The sequence below is a fragment of the Mustela erminea genome, chromosome 15, assembly GCF_009829155.1.
Source record: "Mustela erminea isolate mMusErm1 chromosome 15, mMusErm1.Pri, whole genome shotgun sequence".
Classification (NCBI taxonomy): domain Eukaryota; kingdom Metazoa; phylum Chordata; class Mammalia; order Carnivora; family Mustelidae; genus Mustela; species Mustela erminea.
In genome coordinates this window covers 9,516,718-9,535,394 of record NC_045628.1, presented here as the reverse complement: position 1 = coordinate 9,535,394, position 18,677 = coordinate 9,516,718, and the positions used below count along the sequence as shown (strand labels likewise).

The 18,677-nt window shown below is 35.8% G+C and overlaps 1 protein-coding gene across 3 annotated transcripts in view; it reads right to left on the bottom strand.

The window, feature by feature from the left end:
• The window catches only part of FGF14 (fibroblast growth factor 14), a 595,595-nt gene that overhangs the window by 156,102 nt on the left and 420,816 nt on the right, over positions 1-18,677 (bottom strand). The window lies entirely within an intron of this gene.

Below are 18,677 nucleotides of genomic sequence, written 5' to 3'. Positions count from 1 at the left end.
CACACCCCCACCCACACAAGAAAGCCAACTTCAAATATATTTCATATTTGAATAAATTGAAGTTTTCTGCCCCTACTCTAATTACCTACACACACAAAGAATCTCCTTTCTGAGGTAGATAAAATCATAGACAGTTTCTACAGATTTCTATCCAAAATGTTCAACACTCAAAAACTGCCAAAATTATGAAAGGAAAAAAAAAAGATCCAAGAGAAAAACAGAAAGAAAACAGATGTTTTTATCTCCCAGATAGGAGTTAGCAGATTTAGACTTTGATGTACTGTGATTAATATGTTAAAGAAAATAGAAGACATGATGGAATTCTAAACAGAGAATTAAACTAATCAAATAGAACTTTCAAAACTGAAAAAAAAACTATAATAGAAAAAAATCAGTAAATGAGTTTATCAGCAAATGAAGAGAGAACTAAATAACTGAAAACTAACTCAAATCAAAATATCCAAACTAAAGAGCAAATATATGAATCTAGAAAATGGAGTAAGAACATGGGAGACATAATGAAAAGTATTGACATAAATGTAATTGAAGTCCCAGAGAGACAAGTGAGAAAACAGTGAAGAAATATTTGAAATATGTGAATATAATAAAAAAAAAATTCTGAAGCTGACATAAAATCTTATATCCCAAATTCAGAACATGTTGCAAACCTCCTACTAGAAAAATACAGAGTGATACCTAAGCACATCATGATAAAATTACTGAAATAAAAAGCAAGTTAAAATCTTAAGAGCAGCCAGAAGAAAATGAATACAGATGCCTGACAGTGGAGTTTTCAGTAGGAAATAATGGCAGCCAGAAGACAAAAGGATGATATCATTAAGTGATGCAAAACAATCCCTTCCAATCTAGAATTCTACACTCAGTAAAAACACCACTCAGAAACAAACTAATTAAATGTTCACTCAAACAAAACTGACAGAATTAATAACAAATAGACTGCACTAGAAAAATAACCAAAATAATAATAATAATAAAAGAGATGTTTAAGCCAGAAAACAAAGTGTTTTCTAGATGAAAAAACAAAAATGTAGGAAAAAATAAAGAGCAAGTATAAATATTTTAACAAATATTGAGTCTATAACACAATAAAAATAATTTCTTATGAGTTTTATATATACAAAGAAATAAAAGCATAACAATAAGAAACAAACAAGGGTGCCTGGGTGGCTCAATGGGTTAAGCCTCTGCCTTTCTCAGGTCATGATCTCAGGGTCCTAGGATTGAGTCCCGCATCGGGCTCTCTGCTCAGCAGGGAGCCTGCTTCCCCCTCCCCCTCTGTCCGCCTCTCTGCCTACTTGTGGCTTCTCTGTCTGCCAAATAAATAAATAAAATATTTTTAAAAAATAAGAAACAGAGACTAAATGATAAATTATACTAAGGCCCTAATATGAATGTGACAAGTATTCAAACTTATCACACTCTATAAGTCAACATTAAATGTGATAATATCCAAGGTAACCAGTAAAATATATTGTAATGGCTTTATAAACCTCAGGATAATAATGGTGGAAAATGGAATAATAATATTCTTAACACATTAAAAGAATATAAGAAAATAAAGAAACAGGTAAATAGAATAGATTGAACAAAAAAAACAATTGTCAAATGTTACTGTATCAGTAATTTCATTAAATATAAACAGACTGGATATTCTAATTAAAAGTCAGAGATTGTCAGAGTGTATTTAAAGCAAAAGAAAACATAAATTTATACTTAAAAGATACCAACCTTAATTATGAGAATATAGAAAAGTTAAAAGCATGAAAAATAACCACTATGCAAACACTAAACCAGAGAAATCTGATGTAGTTACATTAATAGCAAGCAAAGTAAATATTAAAGCAAAAAGCAAGACATTATGATGAAAGGGTGTATCTACCATTGAGATACAACCATTTCACATTAACCTATAAAGAAGGCAAAAACTGGCATATCTAAATGAGATACAGAAAAATCCGCAACCATAATGAGAAATTTTTAATATAGCTGTCTCTGTAACTGACAAAAGTGGAGACATGCATGCAAAATCAATTTTTAAGAGACAAATGTGAACTGCACAATGAATGAACTTAATGTAGTTGATGTGCATAAAATGTTACATCTGGCTACTAAAAAAATTGTGTTTTCAATCCTCATATTTAATTTTTTCTCAGATTATAGTGGATTTAACCCACAAATCAAGTGATTTATTTTTATAAAAGGATAACTAGATGATCCCTAAATATATGAAAATGAAATGAGAACTTCTAAATAATCATGAGTAAAGGAATAAATCACAGTGGGGATTAGAAAATATTTTACTAGGGGTGTCTTGGTAGCTCAGTCAGTTAAGCATCTGACTCTTGATTTCTGCCCAGGTCTTGATATCTGGGTCATGTGTTCAAGCCCCTCACTGGGCTCCATGCTGGGCATGGAGCCTGTTTAAGACTATCTCTCTCCCTTTCCTTCTACCCCTCCCTGCTCTGCCTGCACCCACTTGTGCATCACTAAATGCAAATTAAAACAGCATAGCACAATTTGTGCAATGCAGCTAAAGGTAAATGTTTATAGATAAATTTACAGTATAAAATTAAATGTATGCTTAAAGGCCTAAAATTAATATACTTACAATTTATACTCTCAAGAAGTTAAAATAAAATCCAGCAAATTTAATCTAAGGGAAATAGGAGACAATAATTGTTAAGAACAGAACTTAATAAAACACAAAAATAGAAAATAGAAGAAACTGAGTCAAATGTGGCTTCTTTAAAAAAGATGAATAAAACTTAATACACCTTTTTTTTTTAAACTTAATACATCTTAACAGAAGTGTTCCAGATAAAAAGGGGAAATATCCCCAAAAAGGGGAATATTGCTAGAGAAGTGATGAACAATTCCCAGAGATAACACTAATGAGTCTCCAAACACTGTTAAGTAAAAGAAGCCAGACACAAAATGCACATTTATATAAAGTTTTAAAAAAAGATTCCATTTATATATTCAAGGGAGAGAGAGCACAAGTAAGGGAAAGGGCAGAGGAGTGGGAGAAGCAGACTCTCTGCTGAGCAGGGAGCCCAATGTGGGTCTCAATCATGACCTGAGCCAAAGGCAGATGTGAAACTGACTAAACCACATAGGTGCCCCCCACTTTTTTTTTTAAGAGAGAGAGAGAGAGAGAGAGAGCATGAGTGGGGAGAGGGTAAGAGCAAAGGGAGAGAGAGAAAATCTTAGGCAGGCTTGATCTCATGACCTGAGCAAAATCAAGAGTGGGATGCTTAACTGACTGAAGCACCCAGCTTCCTGAAAACAAGTATATGTCATTAGCAAAATTAATTTCTTTCTTTCTCCCTTTTTTTTTTTTTTAGATTTATCCATTTATTTTAGAGAGAGAATAGGCAAGCAGAGAAGAGGGCTAGAGGGAGAAAGAATCCTGAAGCAGACTCCCTGATGAGTGGAGAGCCAGACATGGGCCTTGATCCCAGGACCCTAAGAACATGACCCGAGCCAAAAACAAGAGTTGGCCGTTTAACCAACTGAGCCACCCAGGTGTACCTATTAACAAAATTTCTGATAAATTTATATTCCTATTTTTTTAAGTGGGCTCCACACCCAATGTGGAGCCCAACACAGGGCTTGAACTCACAATTCTGATGTCAAGATTTGAACTAAGACCTAGAGTTGGACACTAAACCAACTGACATGCCCAGGCACCCCAATAAAAGTTTTGAAATAAACAAAACTAATACACTGTGTTGGAAGTCAAGACAGTGCAAACCTTTAGGGTTTATTGATTGGAAAGGGGCACTTTTCTGTTTTGATCCAAGTGGTTCTTACGCAAGTGTATTCATTTGTGAAAATTCATTAAGTTGCATGTGCTGTGTGCACTTTTCTTTTTTTTTTTTTTTTTTTAAAGATTTTATTTATTTATTTATTTGACAGAGAGAAATTACAAGTACACTGAGAGGCAGGCAGAGAGAGAGAGAGAGAAGGAAGCAGGCTCCCTGCTGAGCAGAGAGCCCGATGCGGGACTCGATCCCAGGACCCTGAGATCATGACCTGAGCCGAAGGCAGCGGCCCAACCCACTGAGCCACCCAGGCGCCCTGTGTGCACTTTTCAATACACATGTTATATATCAATAAAATATCTATTTTAAAATCAGGATAGTATGAGACATACACATCATCTTCAAGCTATAGGTCATTTCATAAACCTACTGAGTGCTCACACCAGGAATTTTTTACACCTTCAGGTATAGTCTTGCATGAGAAATACTTAGAGGATTTTCTAATCAACAACAACAAAAAAACCCACATTCTTAAAAAAGGAAAACTAGGGGTGGATAAAAAGAAGAATTATAGTGTTTCCCCAAAATTGGAGAGGAACACTCCAAGGGAACAGATTCCTTAGCTCGTCATAAACTTTACTATCCATCCTGAACCTCAGGTTTATCAGCTCAACAACCTCTTTAGATTATTCAGAGTAACAGATCCTTAAAGAGGAGCAGACACATACAGACACTTTTCCAGGAGAATACCTACAAAAGTATACAAGGTCCCAGCATTAAGAATTCTTGCTGGAAAAAAGACAGCCTCTTCAATAAATGGTGCTGGGAAAATTGGACAGCCACATGCAGAAAAATGAAATTGGACCATTTCCTTACACCACACACAAAAAGAGACTCAAAATGGATGAAGGACCTCAATGTGCGAAAGGAATCCGTCAAAATCCTTGAGGAGAACACAGGCAGCAACCTCTTCGACCTCAGCCGCAGCAACATCTTCCTAGGAACAACGCCAAAGGCAAGGGAAGCAAGGGCAAAAATGAACTATTGGGATTTCATCAAGATCAAAAGCTTTTGCACAGCAAAGGAAACAGTTAACAAAATCAAAAGACAACTGACAGAATGGGAGAAGATATTTGCAAACGACATACCAGATAAAGGACTAGTGTCCAGAATCTATAAAGAACTTAGCAAACTCAACACCCAAAGAACAAATAATCCAATCAAGAAATGGGCAGAGGACATGAACAGACATTTCTGCAAAGAAGACATCCAGATGGCCAACAGACACATGAAAAAGTGCTCCATATCACTCGGCATCAGGGAAATACAAATCAAAACCACAATGAGATATCACCTCACACCAGTTAGAATGGCTAAAATAAACAAGTCAGGAAATGACAGATGCTGGCGAGGATGCAGAGAAAGGGGAACCCTCCTACACTGTTGGTGGGAATGCAAGCTGGTGCAGCCACTCTGGAAAACAGCATGGAGGTTCCTCAAAATGTTGAAAATAGAACTGCCCTATGACCCAGCAATTGCACTATTGGGTATTTACCCTAAAGATACAAACGTAGTGATCCAAAGGGGCACGTGCACCCGAATGTTTATAGCAGCAATGTCCACAATAGCCAAACTATGGAAAGAACCTAGATGTCCATCAACAGATGAATGGATCAAGAAGAGGTGGTATATATACACAATGGAATACTATGCAGCCATCAAAAGAAATGAAATCTTGCCATTTGCGACAACATGGATGGAACTAGAGCGTATCATGCTTAGTGAAATAAGTCAAGCGGAGAAAGACAACTATCATATGATCTCCCTGATATGAGGAAGTGGTGATGCAACATGGGGGCTTAAGTGGGTAGGAGAAGAATAAATGAAACAAGATGGGATTGGGAGGGAGACAAACCATAAGTGACTCTTAATCTCACAAAACAAACTGAGGGTTGCTGGGGGGAGGGGGTTTGAGAGAAGGGGGTGGGATTATGGACATTGGGGAGGGTATGTGCTTTGGTGAGTGCTGTGAAGTGTGTAAACCTGGTGATTCACAGACCTGTACCCCTGGGGATAAAAATATATGTTTATAAAAAATAAAAAATTAAAAAAAAAGAATTCTTGCTGACTGTACCTTCTACATTTTAAGGTTTTCTCTTGCTCTCTCTCTCTTTCAATATTCTTCTTCTTTTTGTTCTTTCTCTTTGTAGCTTCTGGATGGTAAGTGCTTTAACTTTGTGGAGTTCAGAGGTACTTGAATGAAAGGGGCTTATATATTTCTTAAGAATAAAGCCAATACACGGGTATCAAAAATTCCTTTTTGTGCTGTATCGTTTCTTCACTGCAATTTGAAACCCTTTATCAGGTTATACAGTATCTGGCTCATCCACATTTTTCCTCATGAAACAAGATACTTGTAGCCAATACTGATACGGCAACCATGAAACCAGTAGGTTTAATCAAACCACTTGGGTGTAATACAGCCTTTAAACGGAATCACCTTGGATACAAGTGCTAATAACTACGAATAACCAACTCTCTGAAGCCTAAAGGAATCTTCTTAACTTATAATTATTTTCTTCACTAGGAAAATAACTATTTGCTGAGATATTTATGAAAGGATGTTTTCCCTGTTCCAAACCCTGTCATGGTGTTTGAGACTCCGAAGCTTCACTGGCTGGTCACCGATCAGAAACAAATCAGTCTGACCTACTTTTAGCATTTTTGATACAAATCCAAGAGCTTTAGTCCTATGTTTGATTAATTCAACTTCTTAAAATTGAGAAGCTCACTTATTTAGTGCTTCTCCTTCTCTTCCAAAAAAAGCTGGATGCTGCTGTCAATTCCAACCAGTTAATATCTGATGCTTTTATTTTTCTTGTCCATCCAATGCTGCCAATCTAGATTATTTTCAGGTTTCTGTTTGATTTCCTTTTATCATTCTCCTTAAATGCTGTCTAGTTGCCATTTGAGGGATGGGATGTTGTTCTTCAGAAATATGTGCAGTATTACTTAACAGAACTTAAAAATGCAGATTGAAATTCCTATGGGCACCTTGACATTCATTTATGTTGCAGATCATGGTTGGGGGATGATGACTGTGGAGTGTATATTTGTGTGTGTGTGTGTGTGTGTAGTCATTTATTTTATATTATGCCTTTCTTTCTGGATGGACTTGTCACTGTTTCTATATTTCCTTATTGCAGCTTTAATCCCTGAAAATGAGTTTTAGCTTAGTTGCTAGTATAACTGTGTCTTATGTATCAAAGCTGTAAAAAAAAAAATTCTGTGTAGATGCCAACCTCAGAAGAATTTAATGAGGTTTGTCAAGGTAAAACAAATAAAGGTATTTGAAAGAATTGAATTCTAGAAGTTACCAGGAGGCATTAAACTGACTTTTACTAGAGTCTTGAGCAGGCTTCTTTTTTATTTTCTATCTTAATATTCATATCTGTGAATCTAGGAGAATGGTAGCTTTTATCTGACTAAAGGCAGAGTGCAATAACAGTAGGGGTGGGGTTGGAGGGATGAGCACACCAATTTTTAAAATATATATAAATTTGGAATTGAACACACTTAGTCTTTGCTTTTATGCTTCATGTTGTGTCTCCATCACACAGCATTCTTCAGGCTGATCTTATTTACACACATATACAACATATTTCTCACTCACAAACACACACACAGTGAGAAAGAGCAAAGCACTCCTAGCTGCAATTTTCTCAAACTTAACAGATAAGACTGTAGTTATTTGGATTGTAAATCATAAGAAGTAGAATAAATATAGTATACAGGGATAATTAGCCAACAGTTTTCAGGCTGTATTTAGTAAACAGCCAAAAAAAAAGTATGGGACCAAAGTAAGTTAGAAGGCACACAGGCTGGGAAGCATGAGGGCATGGGATTCTGGGGCAGGGGAATAGGACAATAGACACTGAAAACAGACCATTGAGCAGACGATTCTGCTCTTCAGAGGGTCTTTTAATGTAAAGCACAAACTGTGCAAAGAAACCTATCTCTACCTTGATTTTCTAAGTCTGAGCCCATGGGGCTTCCAAACAACTGAGCAAAGGAATTTAAAGCTAAGTGATGTCTTCCAGATCATCTTGTTCAAGTTGCTCCTTGTGCGAAGGTCTCCGCATAGTCACACTCTAGTCTGAGTTGCTCAGCTGGTAGAAGGCAGATTCTGATGTGAGAGCACGTGCTCTCTCCATTTCCCCAGGACTCCACAGAGTTGGTGTGCGGGAACAGCTGGGCTGTGTGGGAATAGTGATCCATAACAGTGATGGAAATGCAGAGATGCCCTGTAGGTGAGATTTGGGGTATTTCCTTGCATTCACTTTTTAAGGGAAAAAAAATCAATGAGCCTGCCTCAGAAGACAACAATGGGCATCATGGAGGGGGCAGAAACAAGGAACAGCAGTATGAAGCTGGCCAAAAATGATAACATTTGTTAACATTAAAGAGCTGCAATGTCATAAAGTGCTGTGTTTTTTTTAAGTAAATAAATAGGAATATTTATGTTATAAACTAATGAACTTAGGAAGCTGGTGCTGAGATAATCTTTGGTTCTATTGTCATGGTGTTGAAAAAAAAAAAAAACCCAGGCAGAAATGAAAAGTCTGCCTTTTGGCTGATTTATTGGTGTAGAAATTGCAACATCATACTATGAGTCTGTTTCACTTGATCACACAACAATAAACCATCCGGAAAGTAAAATGAAAATAGTCATGGGAGCATTTGGATAGCAGAGACATTTCTAATGATTAAAAATTGTGTTAGCTCAGCAGCAGTAGCAGAGGAAGAAGACAGTTTTGCTCATTAATTCCATATTCTCCAAACTTCAGCAACTTGTATTACTTTCATAATTTTCCAAAATGCAAAGGCCTGAGGATGAAGAATACAAGTTGACAGACATACAATCCTTCAAGCTTTCCAGGAAAACATCAACATTGCCACACCATCTGGGATGGCTCATTCCAGAAAAAAAGTCTAAGAGACGATGGAATGAACATGGCGGAGTTCTGACCCGGCGTCCCAAGCATCAGACAGAAATGGGAAAGTGGAGGCAGAGCGAGAAGCACACTTTTACGTGGGGTGGTTATCGAGTGTGCAACACCGCTGGCCTCAGCAGCTGTCAGAGCAACATGTTCTGTCATACGGACCCTGTAAGAGTGAACAGAGGCAAATCCTGTGGTTGAAGTTCTAGCCCATCCGAAAAATAATCTAGGAAGACACTGAGATATAATGCTGAATACTATTGTTATCTAAGACCCACTTCTATCAGTAAGACCTGGACTGCATTGCAATACTACCTCTGCCAAGTACAAGTCTCTAGAAAAATTACATCATTTCCTCTCATCCATGAAAATGAAAATAATGCCACCTATTTCCTATGGTTGGGAGAAGTAAGAGATGTGGCACATAATGCTTCTAATCCTGGCAGGTGCAGTAAAGACGTTTGATTACTTTCCCTGCTTTTTCCTTTAATTTGTCAGGCATGAAGCCAAGACAAATACTTCTGTCTTGTGTAGACTTGTCCAATTTCCTTATCCCTCCATTCAAGTCAGAGCCTGGCCCCAGCGAGAAGAGAGACAGCAGATGCAATCTTCTCTGCACCAGGGTTGGCCTCAGCATGAAATTCTCTTCATGAAAACAGCAGCCATCTCGTTTGCTGGAATAAGGATGAGGTAATTATTGAACAATCTTAGCCATAGAAATGATTAAGGGGCTAGTGGCATTTACTTATGCAGAAAGATTAATAGAGTTAAACAATTGTAAGCTGGCCAAATGGTAAGGAGGATAAAAAGCCACGAACAAATATTTAAAGGGCATGATGAAACCAAGGCTAGGCAGGAATTATTTACATAAATTTAAAGAGATAAAATGAGGCATGTGGAGAAATAAAAAGACATCAAGCCATGAGATTCTGACTCTTTTAAAGACCTTTTACAAAGGGAGACAATTGTTGGATTCTGAAGAAAATGAACAATTGCCCATCAAACATTCAGGTGTGTCCTGAAAAAAGACACTATATTCATGTCACAGCTACCAACTCAATGGTTACATATCGCCCAGATAACCTAATAAGAAGAGATGATAGAACACTGTCTATGAATTTATTCCTAACTCTAACTGCTAGTACTTCACCATGTCTTATATCTCAAAAGCCATTTGTTTTTCCAACAGGAGATTAAAACACACACACACACACACACACACACACACACACACACACACATGGGTGCCTAGGTGGCTCAGTGGGTTAAGCCTCTGACTTTGGCTCAGGTCATGATCTCAGGATCCTGGGATCAAGCCTGGCATTTGGTTGTCTGCTCACCAGGGAGCCTGCTTCTTCCTCTCTCTCTGCCTGCCTCTCTGCCTACTTATGATCTCTCTCTCTCTCTCTCTCTCTGTCAAGTAAGTAAATAAAATCTTGAAAAAAAATTCACAAATTTAAAAAAGTTACCTTAATTTGTCACCAGATCTCATAACTGTGTATCTACAAGTAATAGGAAGATACATAAGAGAACCCATCAGCATTACTTAAAACCGAATATATCAGTGAAAACATTTCATATACAGAAAATGAATTGTTAAATGCTCCCCCTTAAAACTATTTTTTATGTATAATTCTTGAATCTGAGTGATGTTTATTATTAAACAAATTAACCAAATATTTTAATTTTCCTATTAAAACGGGCTATGTTAGTAATTAAAGAGTTTGTAAATCAGCAATTACTTAGTCACAAATCTATCATATTTGTACAGACAAAAAATTAAAAGACTAATTCTTAGAAAGACCATTCAAATTCTGTTTTATGAAGATAAGTTGTTCAGGCCCAATACAAATATATGTGATGAAAATAATATTCTTCCCAAGTGAGGAAACATCAAACACTGCTTTCTAATGGTACCTGAGTACCAACTGAGTACTAATGGTGTCTGGCAGGGCTTCATGTTGCATGATGGCCATAGTTAATGTAGTAACAATTAATCCAGGTACATCATAACTATGAAAAGATAATCACCATGAATGGTTTTGATGGAGTAAATGATACATCAAAAGTATTTTGATGGTAACTTTACTTATAGTGTAGTAAAAACTACAAGTTTATTATGTTAAGTTGAATTCTGAAGACTGTACAAATAGGATTAAGGGTTAAAGGGTTAAACCCTTGGGTCTGACCACTCGCAGATCATTGACAAGAGCACCTTACTGGTGGGAGCATAAGTGTGATTTAGAAAGGGTTCAAGAGACAACAGGAGGAGAAAAATTGGAGATCTATTTTTCAAGGAGTTTGCTGATTGATCTAGTAGCTAGAGAAGAATGCACCATCATGAGAAGATTACTTTTTAAGGTAGGATAAATCACAGGATATTTATATTTTGATGAGAATAAGATGGCAGGATCTGAATATCATATGATGCAGAAGAGAGAGGCAACTTATTGGATTGATATTCCTGAGCAGGATTTATCCCTCAACTGGAGGTGGTCTTAACCTTAAATAGAAGCACTAAGAGTTCATCCCCAACTTCAGGAAGAAAAAGAGGGGTAAATGGATAACTATGTAGATCGGCTTGTAAAAGCCAGTAGTGGAGTATGCGAAAATTTATTTTTTGTTATTTCTATTTTCTCAGAGAAAGGGAATTAAGAACATGGTTGACTATGGGCCGGAGGGAGGAGGTATAAAACGTTTAAAGAGAAAGAAGGTAAGAAAATCATCTAGTTAAATAGAAATAGATTTTTAAAAAATTTATTAGGGACCCACTTGATGTAATTACTATGAATTTAAAGTAGGAACAACCCACGTGTACGTATGTTTTTCCTTCAGCTGAAACCAGCTGTGTATGTGCAGGCACAAAATAGGTTGATGGTTTGATTACCCAGTTAGTTTTATCATGTAAGTAAGGTGAACAAGAAAAAAAAAGACAAGATAGTGTAAGTCAATAAAATATCCAAATAACATATGACTTGAAAGATTGTCTCAGAGTTAAATATTCATCTGGGGGCAATTTTTATAAAGTGCCTAGTACAATTTTCACATGACTTTGACTTGACTACATTATGTTCTTCTGGTATCAGTATTAAGAACAAGATCTAAGAACTCATTAGACAAGAACTCGGAACCAATGTGTTAATTTAAAAGCAGCATACAACAAAGAGTATCTAGTTTTCTAACAATCTGTAATTTTCATGATTAATTTGTGACTGTAACTTTTTTAAAAAGTGGTTTTCTTCAGTTTATCATGTACAATAAGGCCAATAAAGAATGTAACCAATAAAGCATCTTGTTAGAAATGAGAAATGTCTAAAATGCATAATCTAGGAAAATTAATAAAAAATTAATGAAAGACTTAACATAAAATTCATTACATGCCAGTGAAAGCACTCCAAATTAATCCTTTTCAGAGTTTCAGGTCAATGTTGCAATTCATCAAGGAGATAGCATCAATGAGTGTCACATCCAGACACTCGATAGAAAATCAAAGAGACATCCCTACTTGAAAAATGGTTTGGTAAAATACAGCACTTTTTTGGGTCTCTTTTGCCAAAGCCCACAAATAAGTCCCTACTTCCAGGCAAGCCTTCTCACACCTTCAATTTTAAAAAGTTAATAATACACTATACTATTGCATATATCCAACCACTATATGTAGAGAATATATATATTCTCTATATATACATAGAAGGTGTTTTATATATATATATACACATACATATACATACACATATCCATACATATGTATGTGTATATATATATATATAGAACGTCTACTACAGGAATTAGAGTAAGGTGTCTCCCATTAATAAAGAGTTCACAATGTCTTGAGTACTGGAAGTGTTAAGTAGTGGGGAGTATAGTGGGTTTAAGGACAGCAGATGGGTTTATGAATTCTGCTGGTGTTACTTGTTCAGGTGTAAGTCTTTTGGCAAAATGCAAGCTCGTTGAGCCTCAGTTTCCTTTGCTGTGAAATGCTGATGTGTCTCAACTAATTGAGATAATGCAATGAAGTACATGATAATCGAGAATTGGCATTTAAGAGCAGGGACACTGGTGTCGGCCTGGCAACTTAGGTTTCAATCTCAGCCCCACTCTTTAAAGATATATAAACTTGGCCAGTTAACCAATTTATTAGCTTGTTTCAGATTCCTCATTTATAAAATGGATGGGTAGATAATGTTAGTGTATCATCCATTAATGGATAATTTAGTGTAACAATGGATAATGTAATGTGCCCACCATACAGATTTGTTGTGATGATGAACTGTTAGTTTATGATATAGTGCCTGACACAAGGTGCCATGTAGGCAGCTGATAAACAATTTAAGTCCAGTCAATTATGGCCACTGCTATGTACACACTGATTTCAATGGTCACTCTATGTCACATATAAATCCTAAGAAATACACAACTTTTCATTCATTCAGCAAATGTTTGTGCAGTGTTTGTTATATGTCACGCACTGGTGACACACTGACTTTTAAGTGGTTGTGCCCCATTATACATAACATATGACCCTGTCATACCATAAGAGTCCCTATCAAACCTGATAGCCAAGAATTCTGAAAGCATAGAGTGTAACACATACTCTACACATACACACACACAAATATTTCACACAATATAGCTTTATGAAAAGAGTCTTTCCCCTGAATGACAATGTAGTAGCTGTCATAATATGGTTTTTAAAAAGGTGTTTAGAGGGGCACCTGGATGGCTCAGTGGGTTAAGCCTCTGCCTTCAGCTCGGGTCATGATCCCAGGGTCCTGGGATTGAGCCCCACATCGAGCTTTCTGCTCAGCGGGGAGACTGCTTCCTCCTCTCTATCTCTGCCTGCCTCTCTGCCTACTTGTGATCTCTCTCCCTCTGTCAAATAAATAAATAAAATATTAAAAAAAAAAAGCATCTAGATTCCTACTACCACTCCCTACTGCTTTCCTCCCAGTAAACAGTAAATGGTAACATACTCATGTAATCTGAGTTTCTTAAAATGAACATTGTAATCTTTACAGGTCACATTACTAAATCAGTTGTTTCCTAGTCATGCCAACACATGAAAGTTTAAAGTATGATTGACTTTAAATTGCATCAACCTTGTTAAAATTGTCTTATATGTTTGAGTTTCCATTACGATTTTTTTTGTGTGTTTTTGGCCTTTCAGTGCTAATGACAACATTTAAAACATCATATACAAATTTATATTGCTGAAATGTCATAGTCTGTTTTGGCTAAATTTCTTACCACTGGGGAAGAAATTAATATCAAGTATACCTAGAAAGAAACCTAGATTCCCAAAAGTAAATAGATAAATTAGATTGAAAAATATGTCACCCTACTTTTCCTTTGAATTTCTGCCATTATTTTTAAGTGAAGCAAATTTAAAAAACATCATTTTATATCAACAAGAAGGGAGGTAAGGACATGTCTACTTGAAAACAATTTTCTTATAGTAACATTATATAGAATAACACTGTTAACAGAAGAACAGAATTTGGGGGCTAAATGTAGAAGAACTATATGAAGAATTCAAAATGTAAAGTGAACCCTGTAACTGTTAATGGTAATCTGGTAGGGGATTTGGAGTGAAATGGTGTTTCTGAAATCTTGTATTATGAACTGTCAAAGGATTTCTTCAGCACCAAACAGTATTATTTTCTCAATACATGTAAACTCAACCTATGAACCTAACTCAACCCAAAGCAAATCGTCTTACTCAACCTTATGTCTTACCTAAAGTACTATGCTGTCTTACACTTTGCTTGCTGTGCCACTTCTTGGTTTATTAGACCATTGTGGCATCAACCATTTTCAGAAGCCTAGAGCAAATGTAGAATATTGAAATCATGACAATTAAGGCCCAGAAAAAAATGCATAAACAAGCAAGGGTCAACTTCTTAAAGAATCTCTAACATTGTTTTGTTTAGCAATTCAGGAAAGCTCCCATAAGAGTTCTCACATAGGAACACTGCATTTGGTAAAACATGCTCATTGAAAAATTAGACATTTTAACTGAAAAACTATGATTTTTGTGTTATCTTTATACAGCTAACAAATAATAAAATCCTGATTATCAACAAGTTAGCAACAGGTATTATCAGAAGATGAGTAGGAAGACTCCCATGTACTTGGCCTTAGATAACTAAAAAAAAATAAAATAAAATATACTTTCTAAAGAGAAGTAGGATGATACTTAGGGGGAAAATATTCCCTTGTTTATATTGACCTAAACCACCAATATAAGCAGGTGGGCTGTTTTCATATGGCTTTGAAGCAGTAGCACAAAGGATGGTGGTCTTTTGATGACTTTTTGCTGCTGATTATTTCCTGAGAAGGTGGACCCACCTTTCCTTACATAATACCTTGTAAGAAGGAAGACCACTTTTCCTAAGATAACTGATGGGTTTCACTGTCACACTGGAGCAAAGCAGTTTTGTTGATATAAGCATACATATATTTCTGCTTTTTATATCATACAATAACTGGAAAACAAATTTTAAGTACTCATTTTTCTTTCCTTGTTTCTTATGACTCCTGTAATTTATTTTAGGTAAAATGCACTAGTAAGAAACCCACACAACTACTGATTAAACATACATGACACATGATACCATGGGCTCCTATGATAGTAGTGGGAAAAAAGGTAGATTTTAAGAAATAATTGCATTAGCCACACTAAAAAATTTGAAAGGTTATTGTCTTACAAGCAATAAAGGTTCTTGTTTTGGTTTAAAAACTAATAATGAAAATGTAACACTTTTAGGATAAAATGTTAATTATACATCATTGCTTGTAGTTTCTATTTTAGTTTTTCACTTTTTATAGGAAAAGTGAAGATTTCAAATAAAAATGTTTGCAAATTGTTGGTTTCCTTGTTCCCTTTTTTCTTTAGCTAAATTAACAGGTATCCTAAATATCTATTTTGATAAATTAGTTAAGCCTTAAAGTGAAGTTGGTTATATGTAATCAACCTCTAGTTCTTTAAAAAAGACATATATATATTTAATTATATACACATACACACACACACACACACACACACACACACACACATATGGAGAGAAAAATATATAAAAACTTGAAAAGTATATATACTTCTAAATGATCTATTTAGTGTACTGTGGTTCAAGGACGCTCTTTTAGCTTTGGACCTATGGACCATCCCTATTTCGCTTCAACTCAAAGGTAATGCCAAGTACTCAGGACATGGCAGACACTATCAAGATTTGAGAGTCTATGAAAGTGCAGAAAACAGACTTTGCTCTTAATGACAATTAATCACAACTTGGGATGGGGCACAATTAATTATTATCAGGCATAAACAATGATAGTGAGGTATAGAATGCCACAGGAGAACTATTCTTACTTCTCTGCAATTAGGGAAGACTTCCTAGAGGCCATGGTATTTTCTCCAAGCTTTAAGAAGTGGAGATAATTTCAACAGGTGAACAGAAGACAGAAGATGCCATATAGAGTAAAGCTCAAACAAAAGAAGAGGGATTTGAAAGCATATGGTTAATTTTAGGAACTTTGGTGTTTGGAGTCTTTGGAGGTAGGAAAGGTAGAGAGAGGTGACTCTGGAAAGGTGGGATAATCATGGTGCCCACACAATCTCTAAAAGCCATTTTGTAGATTTTTGTCCTTTTGAAAAGGACAAAAGGATACAACTGGTACTTCAACTGGTGTAAAAACCAGCCTTCTATGAGGGTAGGAGCTGGTCAGAGTGGGGGATAGGGCTCCAACCAAAAGCACAAAAGTAAATATAAGACATACTCTTTATATTAAATAAATTACTAATTAAGGAAGCATTAAAAAGGAAAAACACCCTACATTTAAGAAATGTCTATTACTCTTCCCCAAAATGTAGAGCTATTCTTTGTTCTGTTTTCTGTTGGCTGACACGTCACGTGCATTTGAATTCACCTGTCAAAATGTAAACTTCAGCCCAATGGACTATGATATATAGAGGACAGTGTACTGGATTTCTCTCTCTCCTTCGCTTCTCTCAACGGCTTAAGATTTTTCCCAACTCAGAGGATTTCACTGTCCTTCTCAGATGTCGGCTCTCAGCCTGGACTTCTCAGCATGGCCCTCCCTGCATACTTGATCTATTTAGGTTTCTCTTCCACCACCCTTGCCCCTGTAGCCTCCACCTCAGTCTTCTTTCTCCTTATAGGTCTTTAAGTTTCTTATTTTGTTCCTTTCCGTATGCAATGAATTTTACCCCACATTTGCAATCTCCATGATGGAAGGGGCTTCATTTGTTCTATCCGCTCCTCTACACATAACACCTGGAACTGTGCCTGGCAGAGTAGGAAGAGTCAATAACTCTTTGTCAAATTAGTGACATTCAAATGTGAAGATATATAAAATTGCCATACCTTAAAGTTGTATCTTTAAATTAACAAATCAGATTTTTTAAATTTCCTGAAGGCAATTCCTATGCAGATTGAGTTTGGAGATAAAAAATAACTATGCTTAAAAATATTTCCTTAAAGAGCATTTAAATAAATAATGAAATAATTATATTTCATTCATTCAAATAAACATATATGTAATATAAAATCATATAGATATCATTTTACAACTTACATAATATAAGGTTTTAATACTTATTTTGCTTAAATTAATAATAATAAATTGATGTCTGATGCTCCAGAGATGTATCTTTCTTTTTCTCCACAAAGGAATATATTTCTTTATATATGAGAAATATAAGGAGGATTAAAAGGAAAGGTCCTGATGAAATTTCCTTCTAGCCCATCACCTGTTTGGGAAATAAGGGAGCAGAAGTGACCTCAAATATATTTTTCTTACAGATCATTGATGCATGCGTATCATTGTGGACTCATGAATACCAAGAGAGCAGTCAGGGTTGAAAATGGTGTAACAGACTACTAGGAAGCTCAGATATCTTCCCATATCTGGGGGGAAAAAAGGTATTTCCCCATCTTAAAATACAGAAGTGTAAAGCATACCTTCCTTCATTATGCAAAATGAAAAAAACACTTATTGCCCATATTTACAAAATAATCTACTAGTTGTATACTTAAAGGAGACACACAGTAAGTATTAATCATTGTTTATATTAGAGTAATCTTATCTAGAAGAGAACAGGTTTATTTATTTCAAGTAGATGGCAAATTTGGAGCTCTACCTGGTGAAAACTGTGTTTTAAAAAAGAATCTGATTTTAAAAAGGGGGAGAAGCAAACACTCTAAGATAACAGGACACTCCGTGGATCAACAATGTTTTGTACAACTGAGTTGTTCTTGTAATACAAAGGTTTGCTGGATAAGGCTCTAAGCTAAAGTGGAAAATTAAAACCCATTTTTCTTAATAGCTCCTACGCTCATCTGAAAATATTGTCCCCAAATACTTCATCAATAGGTATTATATTTATGCAATTAGATATTATATTTCTATATTCTTATCTTCCTTTCAACTGCCACTCTAATTTTCTTCAATGTTTGCCTTTTAAGTTTGATTCTAAGAGCAAATAATTTCTAATTTCTAATGTGCCAAGAAGCTATTGTCCTTTAAAAAACTATTTAGCTACAGCTTTAAAAAAAAAATAAGCATTAAAACTTCTGGTCATAAATCCGTAAACGTGTAGAACACACACACTCAGATACACATGTAGAGCGTATGCTTGTCTTCCCCGTCTTTGCAACAACAGGGTATTTAAAACAAATACAGCTGGGCACCAAGAATATAATGTGCTGGGCAAACATATACTCCTATTAATGTAAATATATTCTTCGATGTTTCCTGCCAAGCCCACTTAGTTACGAAAAGCAAGCAATCCCCGTTTCTCCCACAGAACACCCCATATAGTCTCAAAACAATCGCCCTTAGCAACTGGATGTGAAAGCAAGCCGAGATGAAC